We start from the raw sequence: 19,729 nt of genomic DNA, 5'->3' as shown, positions 1-19,729 counted from the left end.
CAACTGAGGAAGTGAGCTGAATACAATGAAGAGTGCATTTGACTGGAAAGAACCTGAGAATCACTCACTACTGGAACTGCACAAACTGGCCACGGATAAAAAAAATGATCCCTACTTGTGTGACTTCATTGAGACATATTACCTGAATGAGCAGGTAAAATCCATCAAAGAAAAATTGGGCGGGTAATTAACCTCTCTGAGCCTTGGTTTGTTCATCTATCTATAATCTATGAAATACAAGGCAAGGCAAGTTAAAAAATAAGTAGTGTAGGTAATAAGTACTTTTGGAGGACAAAATATACCTCAGGCTGGAATTTCAAAGAAGGAGCAAAGGACAGAGCACATAGGCTCTGATAGGCTGTTGAATAGAATGCAAATAAATGGGAAGTGTAAGCGAGAGCTTTCCAAATCAGATGGAATGGCAATGCAAAGATACCTGGGAGATTTGTGAGAGGTAGTCATTTTAGAAAAGATGCTTCTATCATCAAGCCAGGCAAAGACATAAAAGGTGCTGAAAATACTGGCTCTCCAAGAAGTAGTCATGGCATGACATTATACAATTGTCAAAGCCCATAAAGCTGTACAGCACAAAGTATAAACCATAATGTAAACTACAGTCTTTTGTTAGTAGCAATGCTTCAATATTTGGTTCATCAAATATAGCAAATGTACTGCACTAATGTAAGATGTTAATAATAGGGGAAACCATGAGTGTATGGGTGTGTGGGTGTAGGGGGTGTTACATGGAAATTCCCTGTACTTTGTTATATTTCTGTAAATCTAAAACTTCTCTAAAAAATAAGTTTATTATTACAAAAAAAAAAAAAAAGAGAGAGAGAAGTGGTTATGGCAAGCCCAAGTCTTCACACTGCATCACTGGAAGAGGGGCTGTTCGAAACCTACCCTTGTTTGCTTCAGATATCCTCAAAGATGTGGATAAAAACGCTGTACCTTTCCTATCTTCAAACACCAAGAATCTTTTTAAACAAAAACTGTTTTTGGAGTCTCATAAGTGGCTGACTTGCAAAGCAGCCATATTTTTAAAGCAAAGATTTTGGCTCCTTCACCAACCCCTGCTTGAAAAACCATGGTGGCACTTCTTAATTCAACAAATCAGAAAAACATTTTTTTAAAATATGTGATTTTTAAACACCAAGCAATATGGTGCTAACAAAAATCAAAGATGTGCCTGCTGTAATTACACAGTGGTTTATATTATGTGTATATTATATGGTTTATATTAGCTGAAGGGGAAACTTTGCAGACCTCCTCAAAGCAAAATGTTTATTAATGGAATCTATTAGTTTTAATAGGAATTCTATGATCAAATATTATACAACTTATCTGACAAACTAGCTGTGGCCTTGGGCAGGTTAATGAACCTCTCTGAGCCTTGGTTTATTCATCTATGTATAATGTATCAAATACAATTTAAAAATGGGTTCCTTATACCACACAGGATTGCTTTAAGAATAAAATAAAATTGCACATGATAAAGTATGATTCAAATGTGCGGTATGACTATTCTTCTTCTTTTTTTACTATTATTCTTCTTATCAAACAGATAGAACAGCACCAAAAGAAGCTCGATGCCATTCTATGTGGTGCTGGTGATGCCTCAGGACTCAGATGGAAATCCAAGCGTTTGAGGTTATATAAATAACATGGGGCTACGGCTACTGTTAACAGTGTTCGTATTTGCAATAACTTAGCATTTGCATTTTGTTTTGTGCTGACAGCAAAGTGTCCATTTGAATTAATAAAGTGGAAAATTTCTTGAAAGCCATCAATTATTATGTTCCAAAAATTTTAAATACATTCTTATCAATGAAAATAAGGTAAAACCTTCTTTCCACTTCTATGCCAAGGAGTTTCAATCCACAGGATCTGTGTAAACCATAAAGTTCTGCCTAATATCAACATTTTCTTCCTACAATTTAAACACACTTGGCTCTGCCATTCACTTTATTGTCCAGATTTTTTAAAAAGATCTCTGCAACTATTCTCATAATTTACACAACCCATTTTCCTAAACAGCTCCTGATGTGTCTATAATATTTTGACCTTCTCTCCAAAAGAAAGGGGACACATCTCATTTTTTCTAGCCATTTTTCCCCTTCCCTATTTACTTTTGTATGAATTACCTTTCATAGTGTTGAAGAGAACTCTCTCTTCATTGTCCTGCATCAAGTGAACTGGGATACAATGTAATTCACCATTCTATTGACCATATCTAGATATAAATACAGAATTCTCGAGAAGTTTACAGTACAGAAGGAAGAATTTTAAATGAGTTAGAGGATGCTGGGATTGGGAAAGAAGAAAAAAACATGTTTGATTTACTCATTCTTGACAAATTTCTGTATTTGATTGCACTTGAATTAGAACTTGTACATCCTATAGTCTTACTCTGAATCCACGCTTGTCTGGTCCCTGTAATGAGTATGTCATGACCCTTCCTTCTTTCACTTTATTTCCCTCTGAACCAGCCCCTGGCACATTCTCTTCTCCCTCAACCCACTGGTCCCTGAGAGTCACAGGACCCTCCCTAGCCCCTTTTCTGAGCCTCCTTTCATTCTCTGGTGCCCTGTGCTCCATTCCATTCAGTGCAGTTAAATGTGGTACACATTCATCTCTCTTCTATCCTTGTGCAAACACTGCATTAAGGAAAGTCTTAGTTTAAAGCACTAGTCCTATTTCTGGAACATGTCCCAGGCTATTCCAAACTGGAAATAAACCAACCAACCCTAACAACAGACATGCTGGCATGCCCTCTCTCTCTCTCTCCCCCTTACACACACACACACCAACAATCAAACCCTCTTGGCCAGTTGTGACCCTCCTGCCTATGGTGGAGCATGCAGGTGACACGGAGGAACAGCTTTATAAAGCACACAGACTTCCTTCTGTTCCTGAAATTAAAGAATCTCCCAGCAGAGTGGGATTCCGACAGCACCCAGATGGCTGGGCTGGACCGAGGGTAGAAGGGAAGGGGGCAGAGGTACTGTGGCAGCAGGGTCACGTCAGCATTTCCAAAAGGAAGACCATAAATACCAGTGGTTACGCGGGTTTTCTGTTTTCTTCATGGCGGAGTCATGGGACTCCTTGGCTTTTTTTAAGGAGCACTGGTTAGTGACATCTAGTGGTCCCTGGTTAAATTACTCTTGGGCTAGAGTCCCATGAAAAAAAATGAAACTTAGCTTTTTTGGAAACTCAGGATCATTATAAGCGCAACTACAGCCACCATTGTATAACTGGGCAAGTTACTTCCCTCTCTGTGCCTTCATGTCCCCTGCAAATACCTGCAAATTAGGTGCACGCACCACACGTAAGTTGTTAGGAGGACTGAAGGAGATAATATATGCACAGTGCTCAGGATGGTACTGGCTATTCAGTGAACATTCAATAATGTTAGCGGTCATTACAGCCACCAGACAGCTCACCTATCTTTGTCTTAATATAAGAATAATATTTTTAAATGCTCATTTTAATTTTCACTCCCAATCTTCTAAGACTCTTGATACGGCCTGAAACGTGTACCCTGTGTATCGCGTAGGTTTGCATGAACCTTGCAACCATTCTGCATACCTTCGGGGATACAGGACTCACCTTGAGAAGTAGAGTAAGGTTATGTTAGAGGTTTGAATGTCTTAGATGAAACATTCTCTCTTCAGTTTGCCATTGCTCATAACACTCCCTGTCGCCTTACTAAGTGGCTTCTCTCTCATTTGCGTTGACTTTCGGCTTCTGAAAATATTTTAATATTTCTTGTTTAGATACTAAAAGATAAAGTCCATACCCCTTATTCTGGAGGGCAAGGCCTTTCAGAGTCTTCCTTTCTAGTCTTATTTTAGTCATATGAACTCTTCACCCCAGCCTTAATCATGTCAGCTGAATAGCTAAGTTCCAGTCTCTGCCTTGTTCCTTAGCCGGTTCCTACATCTACCTACAATGCCTCCCATCCTCTTTCCACCGAAATCCTGCCTCTTCTCCAAGGCCCACTTTGAATTACACTAATACCCTCACTGTTAAGGCCTTAAAGTAACCTTTTCTTGGTTTTGTGGTCTATGAAGCAGGGTTAATGTATCTGTATCACAAGGTTGTTGGGATGTTAAATGAGTTAATAATCATGTGCCTGGCACATCCTATGTGCTCCATACGAGGTCTTATTAGTATCATTTTTTTGCCTGTCATATGACTCCTCTACCACTCTCTTAGTTTTGCTAGGCTACGGTCACAATTACCAGAAACTGGCTTTGGCTTAAACAACAGGAATTTATTAGTTCATAATTTCAGAGGCTAGCAGGCTTGCTGCCCCTGGGGTGAGCAGTATTCTGGAGGGCTAGCAATCCTTGGGGTTCCTTGGCTTTTCTGGCAAATGACGATATCCTCCCCTTTCACTTCCAGGTTCCAGTTAACTTCCAGCTTCTGCTGGCTTTCTCTCTATAAGGTCTCCAGTAGTAAGATTCAATTGGCCATACCTGAACTAAAAATCCCATCTTCAGAAGGTCCTATTAACAATGGACACCATAGTCATGGATTAAGATTTTTCTGGGGTGTATAACCCAATCTACCATGTTTCCTTGATCTACGTTTTCCACTTTACTTCTTTTTTTTTTAACATTTATTTTATTTATTTCTACCCCCCGTTGTCTGCTCTCTTGTGTCCATTCACTGTGTGTTGTTCTGTGTCCGCTTGCATTCTCAGCGGCACCGGGAATCTGTGTCTCTTTTTGTTGCGTCATCTTGCTGTGTCAGCAATCTGTGTGTGCGGCGCCACTCCTGGGCAGGCTGTACTTTTTTCATGCGGGCAGCTCTCCTTGCAGGGTGCACTCCTTGCACGTGGGGCTCCCCTACACGGGAGACACCCCTGCGTGGCATGGCATTCCTTGCGCGTGGGAGCACTGTGCATGGGTCAGCTCACTACATGGGCCAGGAGGCCCTGGGTTTGAACCCTGGACCTCCCATATGGTAGGCAGATGCTCTATCAGTTGAGCCACATATGCTTCTGACCACCATACTTTACTTTTACTCCCTTGTTTTGTCCTAACAGAATTACAACTTCTTGAAGGCAAAGATTGTCATAGACAATTTATCTAACTCTTCTCTCACCAACCACTGCAGCACCCAGGCTCCCACTAGCACCGAATATGGAGCTTTGCACAATTTTGGTGCCCTATGGCATGGGCAGGACCTAAGAGCATGGCAGAAATGCAGAATCTGAGGCCTCACTCTGGGCCTACTGAACCAGAATTAGTATTTTAAAAAGATTCCCAGGGAATCCACAAGCACAGTAAGGTTTGAACAGCACTAGGATTGGGAAAGGCAATTTGCCTTATTCGGTCCTTGAGTTCAGTACCTCATCTGCTGGGTTTCAATAAATGTTTGCTGATTGAAGGATTAATGAGGGAAATTAACAACCCTGTTAACATCTACCATCAGGCATTTATCAAAAAGAGAAAAAGTAATTCTTGAATAAGTAACTCAAAGCAGGTTGAAAAATAGGGCAGGGATAATTGGCACAGCCAAGAGAAGCCTAAGGTCAGGAAACACAGCAACTAAATGTTATGTGGTATCCTGGATGGAATTCTGGGACAGAAAAAGGACAAAGGGCAAAAATGAAGGCATTTTAAATTTTAGTTAATAATAATGTATCAAGATTGGGTCATTAATTATAATAAACTTGCCATTATAATGTAAGATGTTAATAATAAGGAAAACTGGGTGCAAGCTACCCAAAGGAAGTACCAAGTGCTCTGTACTTCCTTTACAATTTTTTTATAAAATAAAACTATTCTAAAATTAAAGGTTTATTTTTAAAATGGAGGACAGAGATTAGGCAGGGCATCAAGATGGCACTCAGCTGCAGGTGTATAGGAAGGCGTACTTGTGCCATTCACAAGTACTGTGGAAGGTACCTCCAGGACCTTTTAAATCGAAATGACATATTTGAAGCCAAGTGAAAGATGGTCAGCAGCTGGTTGTCTTTGAGTCCAAGGTCAGTCCAGCCTCCCTCTACTGGCCCCATGTTGTGCACTGAATGACAGTTCCCCACAAAGAGATGCTCAAGGCTTAACCCCTGGGCCTGTGAATGTGAATTCATTTGTAAACAGGATCTTTGAAGATCCTATTAGTTAAGATGAGGCCAAACTGAAGCAGGGTGGGCCTTAATCCATTATGGCTGGAGTTCTTTATAAAACAGAGGAAATATGGACAGTCAGGAGGAAAAAGAAGAGAGTGGGAGAGAGATGGCCATGTGATGGAGACTGAAATTTACCTTTGGATTGTCAGCAAGCCACCACCAGAACACAACAGACTTCAGAGAAACCATGATCCTGCTGAGAGCTTGATTTTGGATGTCTAGCCTCCAAAAATAAATTCCTGTTATTTAAGCCAACTGTGGTGCTTTGTTACGGCATCCCTGGCAAACTAAGACACACTTGAAGAGAGAGCCACCTGCTAGAAGAGCATCAAAAAAACTGGGATTAAGGACACAGTTCATTATAAGAAATATTCTAGCACTGTTTAATCTGCCTTTCTTGAAATGTACTGTCTCAAGATTAAAATTTAGGCTATATTGCCCTGTTCAAGAAGGCAGAGTGAGACACTTCAGGCTTCCATTCCTCCAGCAAGAACTGTCAGGAACATCTTTCTCAGAGCTCCAGAAAACAGATGAAGAAATGCAGTAACAAGGCAAGTGCCAAATCAAGAAAAAGGCTAGTTAAAAGCAGAAGGATCTTCTGGCACCTTGGCTAACCACTTCTCCACCACGCACTGGCTCAGCACAGAGCTGACCATGCTTCCGGTGTGGATCCCTGGTCCTGGTTCCAGAGGGAGTAGTGTAACCATGTACATACTGGGAGATTGGCCCAGTCTGTCTGGTGATGTACTGTCCCAGAATCCCAGAACTTTCCCTGCATGTAGAAGGCAGCTCATGTAACTCTCCTACAGAAACACTGTGGGAGAGCAACCTGCTGCCTGAGGCAAGGGAGTATTGGTATAGGAAATACCGTGCAGTGGCCAGGACCATGAGAAAGCTGTTTCCTAGGGAAGTGGGAACATTTGGAAGTGTGTAAATGAGCAAATTCCTAAGGCCACTACTTCATGCCCAAGACAAGACACATGCATAGAAAGGATCAGGGCAGCCCCTACACTTTGACCTGAAGATAGTCTCTAAAATAATCCTATAGGTGAGTCCTGAAGAGGAGCAATCACACATATTAATCTGCAAAGACTGGGGAAGGTATTTTCTTTTTTTCTTCTTGGTTTTTTTTGTTTTTTTTTGTTTTTTGGTTAGCTACTGGCAATCAAGGAAAATTCTGTCATAATACTAGCTGGATACAAACTTAAGAAACAGACACCTTAGAGTCTAAATTCTGGTGATAACAACATTAAAATACCAAAATGACCAGGTTTCAATAAAAGGTCTCAAAACACACAGAGAAACAGGAAGTGGTGGCCCAGACAAAGGAGAAAATAACAGCATTTGAAATCATCAATGAGAAAGATCAGACCTGGGACATACTAGACACAAAAACTTTTTAAAATGGTCCTAAATATGCTTGAAGAACTAAAGGAAAACATGCACAAACAACTAAAAGAAATCAGAAAAATGGTAAGTGAACACAAAAAGAATATTCATAGAGAGACGGAAATTATAAAAAGGAACTAAACAAAGTTGAAGACCATAGTAACAGAACTTTTTAAATTTCCTAGAGGGGTTCAAAAGTAAATTGGAGCTGGCAGAAGAAAGAATCAGAGAATTTGAAGGCAAGACAATTGAAATCATTCAGTCTGAGGAAGAGAAGGAAGAAAGAATGAAGAAAAGTGAACAGAGCCTGAGGAAACTGTGGGACACCACCAAGCATACCAATATATACATTGTTGGAGTCCCAGAAGGAAAATCAAGAGAAAAAAGGGCAAAAAGAAAAAAAATAACATTCGAAGAAATAATGGCTGTACATTTCCCAAGTTTAACAAATTATATGAATATACACATCCATGATACTCAACAAACTCATAACAGAATAAACCAAACCCAATAGACCCATGCCACAGCATATTATAATCCAACTATAGAATGCCAAAGATAAACAGAGAATTCTGAAAACCACAAGAAAGAAGCAAAGTGTCACATATAAGGGACCATCAATAAGATTAATTGTGCATTTCTTAATAGAAAGCATGGAGGCAAGAAGGCAGTGGGATGGCATATTTAAAGTGCTGGAAGTAAAAAACCTGCCAACCAAGAATTCTATACCTGGCTAGCCTGTCTCTCAAAAATGAAGGAGAGGGAAGCAGATTTGTCCCAATGGATAGGGCGTCCGCCTACCACATGAGAGGTCCAAGGTTCAAACCAAGGGTTTCCTGACCCGTGTGATGAGCCCATATACAGTGCTGATGTGCACAAGGAATGCTGTGCCAGAAAGGGGTGTCCCCTGCACAGGGGAGCCCCACGCGCAAGGAGTGCACCCCATAAGGAGAGTTGCCCAGCACAAAAAAAGTGCAGCCTGCCAGGAATGGTGCCACACACATGGAGAACTGACACAGCAAGATGATGCAACAAAACGAGACGCAGATTCCGGGTGCCTGCCGCCGACAAGAATACAAGCAGACACAGAAGAGCACACAGCGAATGTGAATGGACACAGAAAACAGACAACTTTGGTGGGGGGTGTGGGGAAGGGGAGAGAAATAAATAAAAAATAAATCTTAAAAAAAAAAAGAGAGAGATTTAGACATTACCAGATAAACAAAAGCTAAGCGAGTTTGTCACCACTAGACTGGACCTACAAGAAATGCTAAAGGGAGTTCTGCACGTTAAAAGGAAAAGATAATAGATAATAGATCAAAGCTGCAATAAAGATCTCCAGTGAGGGTAATGACATAGGTACTATTGTATTTTTGGTTTGTAGCTCCACTTTTTACTTCCTACAGGACCTAAAAGGCAAACGCATAAAATGTAATGCTAAGTCAGTGATTTGGGACTCAACATATAAACATAATTTGTGACAACAACCACATAAAGGTGGGGGAATAGAAGGTAGAAGAACATAGTCTGTATAAACTATTGAAGTTAATTCCTACCTAGGCAAATGAGATTGTTACAGATTTAGAATTTAAATTTAAGCCCCATGGTAACTACAAATAAAATATCAAAGAGTATTCAAGCTTATTGAGACAGAAAATTAGAGTACAGTTTCCAAGTGCAGGGGGAATGGGAAGTGAATGCATAATGGGTGTGGAGTTTCTGTATGGAGAAATGAGAAAGTTTTAGTAATGGAAGGTGATGAGGGTACCTCAAAATTGTGAATGTGACTAATGTTATTGAATACTATGATTGGGAGTGCTTGAGATGGGAAAGTTTATGCTGTATATTTGTTCCCACAATAAAAAAAAAGAAAGAGCGAGTGACTAAAGAGACAATCACAGTTAAAAGAAATACATGATCCTGGATAGGCCCTAACAAGGAAGGAGAAATAGCTCAAAGGGACATTATTGGAACATATGAAAAAATTGAAATACAGACTATAAGCTTTATATCATGCTTAAATTTCTTAAACTTGATAACTGTACTTAAGGAAGTTACATAAATGAATATCCTAGTTCTTTGGAAATGTACATGGCAGTGTTAAGTGTTCAAGGGACCTGATATATTCAGCCTTACACTCAAGTATTCAGCAAATGGACTGATAAATGATAGACAGGCAAATAAAATGATATGACAAATGCAGAACAATGTTAAAATTGGTAGATCTGAATATCCAGGGGGATTAGAGGTATGTTGGTGTTCTCTGTTTGGGGGTTGTGCTATTTTAAAGTATTTCAAAATAAAAAGTTACTTTTAAAATGTAGCCAGTAAGGAAAGAAAAAAAATAAAATTTATCAGTTTTTAAAGGAAAACATTGATATCACGGCACAAAGTAAACTCAAGTGCCAAGAGCTAAGTTTTACTGAAGAGCTACCAATTTGGTGGCTATACATAAGCACGTTCTTTAAGTAGAGTGGCTTCATTCTCTCTTAAGCTTCTCAAATAAGCTTTTTTTTCCTCCTGAGTTTACAACTTTATTAAAAAAGTTTCTTTATTCTATGTGTCATATTTTGCTTATATCAAAATATTGACCTTACAGAAATAAGTGTCATGAGAATTGATCTTACTAAAACAAGTAATAACAAAAATGACAGCTAGCCTTTCTTCCTTTTTTTTCCAAAGATTAATTTTTTTATTTCTTTCTCTCCCCTTCCCCCAACCCGTTATCTGCTCTCTATCTTCATTCGATGTGTCCTTCTGTGTCCACTTGCATTCCTGTCAGCGGCAGCAGGAATCTGTGTCTCTTTTGTTGCAACATCTCACTGCATCAGCTCTCTATGTGTGCAGCACCACTACTGCACAGGCTGTGCTTTTTTTCACGCAGGGCAGCTCTCCTTGCAGGGTGCACTCCTTGCACTTGGGGCTTCCCTGCACAGGGGACATCCCTGCGTGGCACAGCACTCCTTGCGCACATCAGCACTGCATGTGGGCCAGCTCACCACACGGGTCAAAAGGCCCTGGGTTTGAACACTGGACCTCCCAGATGATAGGCAGATGCTCTGTCAGTTGAGTCACATCCACTTCCCTAGCCTTTCTTCTTTTTACTCTATTTTAGACACTGTGTCACATGCTTTACATGTATTATCTCATTTCATTCACTCTACAGACCAGTCCTGTGAGGCAAGTGCTACAATTATCTCCATGAGATACTTGCTATGCATTTTCAACAGGCTAGGAGAGACATGTTTAACAGCAGCACATGGGAAAGACTCTGGGACTTGAGGTTATTTCAAGTTCAGTGTGATATAGGAGTGATATGGCTCCCTCAAAGCTGATGTACTACTATCCTGAATTATATAAAAGAATAATACCCTGAACACCAGGAAAACAAACATTTACTGAGAACAGATTATATGCCACACACTATTGTTGGATAGTTCAAGTATGGTACCTTCTTTATGCTCATGATACCCCTTGGAAGGAGTATTTATGGACCCCACTTTACAGATGACAAAAACTTGGACTTTTTAGACAAAAGGAGATGAGACTCAAAGATCAAATAACATCACATGGGTGACAAAGCTGGCAGGAGAGAAAGTGGAATGCTGAGCCTAGAAGCGCCTGATGGCAAAGTTTGTGCCCCCTTCCACTGGGACCACACTGCCCAGTTGAGGACGGTGATGGCCCAGCTCTGCTCTGTACTGGCCCAGCCCCAGATGGAGGCCCGTATTTATTCCAGGTCTGGCAATGTAAAGCATGGGGCCAAGAACAAAGGGGAATGGACCCCGACCAGGAAGGAGGGGGACAGAAACCCATTTCCTGGTGGAATTGATGAGGGAAGAAACTTGACCGAGAGAGAAGACATTACAGGGAGACACAGTTGTTCCTCCATATATTTAAGGGCTCCTGTGTAGAAAAAAGGAACAGACATTCTGGGTGATTAAAGAGAGTAGACCTAGAGCTAACAAAGGCCATAATTAGAAGAAAAATTATTCCAGAGGAGTCCTTGTCCCATGAGTAGTGAGGTCTTCATCCCTACAAGGGAGGGGCCACAGGCGATGCACATGAATGGTGATTAGAATGCCAGGGGACCTTGAGGACTCCTTTAACTCTGGAATTCAAGACTTAGTTAACCTAATACTGAGTTTTATTATATCACCAGCTTAAATAGAACATACTCAGGCCATGTAAGGTTTACAAATTTTCAAGAGATCAGACTATGAAATGTGTCTAAACCACACCAAACACACTGAAGTCATCAAGATTTCAAGGACATCATTATGAACACCGATTGTCATCAAGCAGTAGGTTTACAGAAATGCCAGTGAGAGAGAATACTAAGTTGCAAGAACGAGTGCCCATGAGAAGTCTTTGGGCCTGGTGGGGTGGGGCCTGGTAACACATGTCCTAATGAGTCACCATGATGGAACTCATAGGGCTCTGAGGGCAATGAGACCCTGAAGAGGGGGCGACAAGGGGCTGAGTCAAGCACCAGTCCCTTCATGTAAGCAGGCCTCACTTCATGCATGAGACCCTCTCCCTAGCATATAGACAAACCCTCAGTGAACCTCTTCACACAATGGTTATTACCAAGGAAGTAGAAAGAATGAAGGAATTGTTGGGTTATAATCCCAAGACCCTGGTAACTCTGCAGTGAAGGAGCCTCACCCTCCTAGTACTCATCATGGCACAAGTTGGTTCTTTCTCCTACGCAATATCACACAAAAGAAACAGTTCAGGCATAAATTCAAAAGAATTAGTCATCCACACCCTTTGGTGATTCAGTGTTACTCAGGTATGGTTCATGAATGCCAATGAGCAACAGCCTTTGGCTCAAACTTTCCTTGTTGGCCCAGTACAGGCCTCTTTCTAGAACTTTCTTCATACTGACGGATTTGGGTCAATCTACAAAATCACAATTTCGAATTGATAAGGAAAAACTATCATCAGAAAAATGTCTTCTTGGCCATTTCCACTTCTCAGTGGTCCTGTGCCTCAGAGAATCAATTGCAAAAACATTTATGTAGTCATTGTGTTCCACTATCAGAAATTTAAATGTTTAACTTAATTATCCCAAGTAATATTAATCAAAAAGATAATAAACAAACGGAAGAGAAGGGGTTTAACTTAAGGCTAAGCATGCTGCTATCTTGTACAAAGAGCTCATTCATGAAAACCATGAGGTCAACTCTCCTAATTGCAGATAGAAAAGAACTCTAGAACTAGGGCTAAGAAACTTGGGCCCTTTTCTCCGTTCTGCCACTAAAAAGCTTCAGAGATTTTAATAAATCACAAAACTCTAAAATTCTATCTCTATTATCTGCAAAGCTCTGCTTTCCCTGCCGTGGCAGACTTTACTACTGTCTATCAAAATTCACCCTCCGTCTTTGCAGGAGGATGTACTTGCCCAACTTGTTAATTCAGGCATGGACACACAATTTGCTTTGGACAATGCATGTGAGCAGAAATTTGTCACTTTCTGGACAGAAGTTCTAAGAGTCAGTAGTTGATTTACCACGCTCTCTTCTCCATCTGCATAATGACTGGGAATGTTCCAGATAGGGCATGTTCTGTTAGCCTGGATCCTGGAGTGAAGAGGGCAGGGAAAGAAACTACAGCAAACCTGCAATCACAAGTGAAAAATTAACTTTTGTTGCCATAAACCACTGAGAATTTGGGGTATGTTTGTTACCACAGCAAAATCTAGTATCCTCACCAATATACTTGCAGATGCTAACTCAGTTGGTCAAGCTCCGCAAAAGACTGTCTTCGTGATCATAATATCCAATTTTGTACTGAATTCAGGCCAGATACGTTCCAAAAGATGTCTTTTACAGAAACTTGGCATTTGCTCGGCAGCTTTTTCTTTATATTGCCACTAAAAATAGGTTGACTTGCTAACCTGGGAATTCTGTAACAGTTGCTCTCTTCTACTAATTACTATAGTATTAGTCAGAAAAGTCAAAAATACATAGTGCATCTGTTATGAGCAACAAAGTGAAACATTAGCTATTCATAGCAAAATGAGCACTTAGGGAGGCTTGAGATTCTCATTCAGAGATACAGAAATAATTTAGGAATGTAGTACTACAACAATTCTAAATTATTAATGGTAAGATAAGTATAAAAGATAAAAATTCCATTTAGCAAATGCTTTTCACTAACTATATATTCCATAACTAAAGAAGGAGTAGAATTTGCTTTTTCTACTCTTTAGAGGTTTCTAAGATCCTATTTTGAATTCAGGTTGCCAAGGAGACCAGTAGAATTCTGGATGGAATTCCATCATAATTACTGCATAATTTGGTGTACATAGAGGAACCCTAGCTCACTGTCTCAACTTAAAGTAAAAAAACCACTGCTCTGCTTTGAATCCATTAACGAATCTCACAATTTGAGGCTAACACATATATAAAAATTAGGGCTCATGACAGTGATATTTCTTAAAACTTAGACATTTTGCTTTCAAAAAGGTAGGAGCAATTACCTATATAACCGTGGCCCAAAATATGCTAAGTGAAGCAAGACCAGGATACATCATGCTTGTTTACATATGCTTGATCAGCCTGAGGGTGGTTGGGGAAGATATTTTTATGATTGGCAGCACCAATTGCACTTTGGATAAACCACATAAGCTATAATATGGCCACTATACAAAGATACAATAGTAATAACAGCCAACATCTATTAAGTACTTACTGTTTTAAATCCTTTTTCTATATTAATGCAACAATGCTATGAGGTTAAGTACTACTATCATCTCCATTTTATAGATGGGGGAAACTAAGGTACAAAGAGTTTACATAACTTGCCCAATACACATAATAGTGGGAGAATCAAGATTTGAATCCTGGCAGTCTGACTCCAGAGTCGGCACTTTCAAAGCACTTGCTTTTACTGCTTCTCTGAGCTTGACAGATATTGCAACTACAAGTGCAATACAATCTTTTCCTAGAGACAGAATCCATTCCAGTGGCACCAACAGTTCTCAAGCTCTATGGCATACAAATAACTAGGGTTATTTGAATTCTATACCCAGAATTCTGATTCAACCTGTCAGAGGTGGGACCCACGCACCTGCATTTTACTAACATCCCTAGTGATTCTGACGCAGACGCTCAGCAGGCCACATTAAAAAAAAAAAAAAAAAAGTGCTGAACTCTTCAAGCCCAGCTAAGGAACAGTTGCAGATAGATGAGGTGACTTCAGCTATCCAGAGGAAGGCTAAGGAAAGAAGACAGCCTTAAACAAAAACAAACAAAACCTCTGAGAAGGAAAAGCAGAAAATCAAAGTCCTAAAGCAAAAAATCTCTTAAATTTTATTGCTTAGAATTTTCCTCAGACCTTTGATCAGAAGCTATTTCCTCTCATTTTACCCACAATTCTGAAAAACAGTTATTTGGGTTTTCTAAGATCACAGCAGATTAGAAGCAAAAATATGCAAAGGGAACAGAGGGCCCCCAGGCAGAAATACTGACAGCCACAGAGGTGGCAGGTAGAAAGTGAGGCAGGAGGCAAGAGGGGGAAAGTTAAAAAATACAGGCATGCAAAGAAGCACGGAGGCGGAGGAACATCAGGGTCGAGCCCATGAGCCTGCCACACACCTTGGAGGAAGGACTATTTTCAGAACATGGAAAAAATAATAATATTCCTGAAGCTGAGCCATCCAAAAAAAAAGAAAAATTGGAGGGGGTAGTTAATGAATTATTATATTCTATATATTATTTCTAGAAGGCAAGGGAGGATATCATAAACTCAAAGAAATTTTACATTTTTGTGCTTTCACAAAAACCAGCGCTTAAACACTGGTATATAACAATTCTTTGTCTTGGATAGAGATATGCTAAGCATTGTTGGGTGGAGAGGGGAGAGTAAAGGCATAGGGAGAGGGGCTGGTGGACCTTAGGAACTTGGGGGAGGGAGAGACACGCCCCCTGATATTTTGTTCTCTGGAAAGAGTATGTTGCATTGACAGTGGCATAATGACCCAACTTTCATGTTGATCAAAGACCAGTATTTCATTGGTGTTTGTACTTGGGAATATTTTTAACTAGAGAGCAGGATATTCAGGATGCCTACTCAGGGAGTAATTTCCAACCAGACACCTCTTTTTCTTCAGTAAGATAGAAGCTACTTCAGGTCGTATCTGGTTGGATGGAATATAGTTAAATGACCACTAAATATCTACATATATGTGTGCATGCATGTATACTTATGCAAAGGCCCTGGCACAGAGATGTTCCTCAATGAGGTTAGTTTACTCCCACTTTCCTCTTAATTACTATTTCTGGAAATGTCAAAACGACTCAAACGGCTGCTGTGATACCGGGAGGAGGACCCTGCAGTAGAAATATGAGCCAAGTCAGCAGGAGATGTGACTGGTCAGAGGAATCAGAGATCCTTAAATGGCCAAGATGTTAAGGGATCGCTAACATCTCAGAACGTGAGTGGAGAGTGTAGAGAGGGCCTGGGTAGCAGGTAGAGAAGCCTGGAAAGTCATGGGGAAAGCACTGTACTTCTATTTGTCTCCAACATAAGGCTTTCACATATGTAGCCCTTGAGTCAAAGTCTCTACAGCTTAATGCTCCTGGGTCCTGTTTATTATGGGCTCTATCCTTTTGGAATAAGATTTTTTTTGGAGTGAGAAACACACAACGTCCTCATGAGCTGCCAGGGCAGAGGTTGTCATGCATTTCTACACCCATTTGGTCTTGGTGGGATCAAGATCATGGATGGCATTCTTTTTCTTACCTTCCTAGGGGTTCTCTTATTTGGGATTCTCCAGTAGGAATTGGTTTTGACCTAGAAGCAATATTCCTATTACTTTGGATAAGTTATTAGGAATGGAGACTACCAAACAGCCAAGAAATTGTCCTTGGGACAATGTTCTAAGAATTCTGGGGAAGCGGATATGGCTCAGGCAACTGGGCTCCCACCTGCCACATGGGAGTCACTGGTTCAGATCCCAGTGCCGCCTGGAGAAGACAGCAAGCTGGCATGACAGGCAAGCACGACAAGCTGACACAACAAAAGACACAAGCAGAAAGAAAATAATGAGAGGCACAACAGGGCAGGGAGTAGAGGCTCCCAGTGCCTCCTAGATAAGACAGTGAGCTGATGCAACGGGAAGGCACGGAGAGCTGATTCAGAGGGATGATGCAACAGGAGACGTGGGGAGGAAGAACATAATGAGAAGTACAACAAAGCAGGGAGCAGAGGGGGCTCAAGCAATTAAGCACCTCCCGCCCACATCAGAGTTCCCATGTTTGGCTCCCCGTGCCTCCTAGGAAAACAGGGAAGATGAACAGACACAGCAAATGAAAGACAGCAAGGAGAAATAAAATAGATAAAATCTTTTTTAAAAGAAGAATTCTGGTTGCTTCCAGTAGATTTTCCTCTTGGTTCAAAGGCAAGGTGAAATGGAGTCCATCCCTTATATATAAGGAAAAAAGTTAAGCCATGCTATATACACTGCACTATAGAAAACGAAATCCTGTACAGTAGGTCTAACCAAGCAGCCATGTTGAAAGCAACAATTAAGGAGGTCATGTATACAAATGGGATTCCAAACTTCATCCAGGAATAGGATGAGAAAGTAAGAATGTCAAATCCAAAAAAAGGAAAAAAAGATATGGACATGACTTAAAAGGAGAAGCAAGATAAAGAGATTAACTTTAGCTAATTAAATATCTTAGTAATACTCAGTGACACAAGTCTTAGCCACTATGATATCTGACATATAGTGACAATATTTTGATATCACTACTGTCTATTGAACAGGGGCCTGCTCAAAGAGTCTTGTTGGGAAGGATACTTCCAAAAGACCAGTAAGCTATCATTACTTACAAGGTCATTTTGTCTTTAGCCTCCAAAAGACCCCTTGGGGAAAGTAAAATGGTCTAAAAATGATGATTTGGGAGTCTTTGGCATGTAAATGGATAAGTTTGTCTACAGAAAATGCAGAACGAAAATGTGATCAACATCAGAACTCTAGAGAACTCTAACAATTAAAAACCAAGTAGTTAAAGAGAAGCCAGCTATGGAAACTGAGAAAAAAAGCAGCAAGGGAGTTTGGAATAGAGCCAAGACATAGAAATGTCTCAGAAGCCAAGGGTGAGGAGAATTTTGAGAAAAATGAAATATCCCTTGGGAAGTGGATTTGGCTACCACATGGGAGGCCCAGGGTTCAAACCCAGGGCCTCCTGATCCGTGTGGTGACCTGGCCCACACACAGTGCTGATGGGCACAAGGGGTGCCCTGCCACGCAGGGGTGTCCTCCATGTAGGAGAGCCCCATGTGTAAGGAGTGAGTCCAGCAAGGAGAGCTGCCCCATGTGAAAAAAGCACAGCCTGCCCAGGAGTGGCACCGCACACACAGAGAGCTGATGCAGGAAGATGATGCAACAAAAAGAGACACAGATTTCCAGTGCCCCCTGACAAGAATGCAAGCAGACACAGAACACACAGCGAATGAACACAGAGAGCAGACAACTGGATGGGGGGGGGGGGGGGGGATTAAAAAAAAAAAAAGAAATCTCCCAAGAGGCTACACCACTGTCTATGAAGTCTTAGAATTTGGCATTTGAAGTCATGATGACTTTTCAGAGAGCATTTCAGTACAGAGTGATAGGGGCAAGAAGCCAACTGCTTCTGTCTAAGAAATGAATTAGACATGAGAAAATAAAGGCACCTCTTCCAAGAGGTGTGATGATGAAGGAAGGAGAGAGAGCAAGCAGTAGCTTGAGGTGGAAACAGCAGAAAGTTGGTGGGGTTTTTTTAATTCTTGTTTTGATTTCTTTATAGGGCGTACTTAAGAACCACTACAGCCAAAGCAGAAGTTCCCAGAGGGCAGGGAGAGACAAAAGAGGAGAAGTTCCAACAGGGGCAATCTAGAAGAGGAGCCTAGAGATGAGAGTAAGGGATCAAGAATACACTGAAGGAGAAAGCCCAGGAGAGAAATCCCAGGGCATTTCCTTCTCTGAGACAATACTGAAAGAAGGCAAAAGTCTAACTAGGGCACCTAAATGTGCTTTATACAAATGTTTATATTTAATGCTCTACATGAATCTGCAGTTTGCCCTCAAAATTAATGTTCAGAATAACTGACACTAAAACAATTGTTTTTCAAGTTCTGTTCTGTATCTTTTATTTAAGAAACGGAGCAATTTTAAAATAAATTAAAAATATATTTTTTAAAGAAGAAGGCAGCAAAATGCCTGTAACATTTTAGAAAGAATTCAAATAAATTCACAGATCAGGCACTTACGGGGTACTTAAACTCTAAGTCAAAAAGAAATGTTGCCCTTCAGACAGCCAAAATTTGACTTAATGAAAGTGGGGTATTAGTTTCATCAACCCATGCTCCCTTGACATTTGATTTGCCTAGAAGTATCAGTATGCTTCTGGTGAAAACTAGGTAAAAAGTCTCTTAATATGAATACTTTTCCTTTTAAGAATATTGTCAAAACTTATGAGAATACTAGACATTCTTCACCAAGGGATAGAAATAGCCTCAATGTTTCTTTTCTTTCTTCATTTCTCTCCTTTTACTCTTAAGAATAGGTAGAGCTTATTCTTTTATCTTGGAGAATACTGGCTTTTAACATTTTGCCTTCTTTCTGCAAAGACTCTCTATTGGACTATTTCTTTAAAGTTAAGGCTATGTGCATTCAAAATATCTAAGCCCTTTATCTTCAAACACGTCATTTTGATCCAGTATCAAAAGTTCCATAAAAAGTAGACAAATTCCTTCTTAATCCTGACAACCACACTTGAGTCCACCACATAAAACTCAAGGGGAACAATAGCTTTCTGCTCCTCAATTTGACATTCTGGTTGTTACTTACATCTCTCCTCTCCAAACACCTCTGCATTGTCTTCACCCAAGTCTACACCATTTAAACTACTACTCTTATTTTAAGTTCTACAAATGCATCCAATTTGTTTATTTTTCAACACTCACTGTACTCTGTGTGAGGGGCAGAGATGACTCACAACAGTCCATGGCTGTCAAAGAGAATTGGTGAAGAAAATGTGAAAGCCAGTAACTATTTTACAAAGAACATAACCAATGCCTCAAATCATACCTACGCAAAGTGCTTCTGAGAGCTTTGCCAAAAGCAATTATTTCAGTCTAAGTGCAATATAAAAACATGTAGAGAAATCAAGAATAATATCTATGGCTACATTTTTTCTAAAG

General features: G+C 40.4%; 1 protein-coding gene across 2 annotated transcripts in view; it reads right to left on the bottom strand.

The window, feature by feature from the left end:
• The window catches only part of CACNB4 (calcium voltage-gated channel auxiliary subunit beta 4), a 275,941-nt gene that overhangs the window by 172,770 nt on the left and 83,442 nt on the right, over positions 1-19,729 (bottom strand). The window lies entirely within an intron of this gene.

The sequence above is a fragment of the Dasypus novemcinctus genome, chromosome 7 (assembly GCF_030445035.2).
Source record: "Dasypus novemcinctus isolate mDasNov1 chromosome 7, mDasNov1.1.hap2, whole genome shotgun sequence".
Lineage (NCBI taxonomy): Eukaryota > Metazoa > Chordata > Mammalia > Cingulata > Dasypodidae > Dasypus > Dasypus novemcinctus.
Note: the sequence above shows the minus strand (reverse complement) of the source record. Positions and strands in the feature narration are given on the sequence as shown.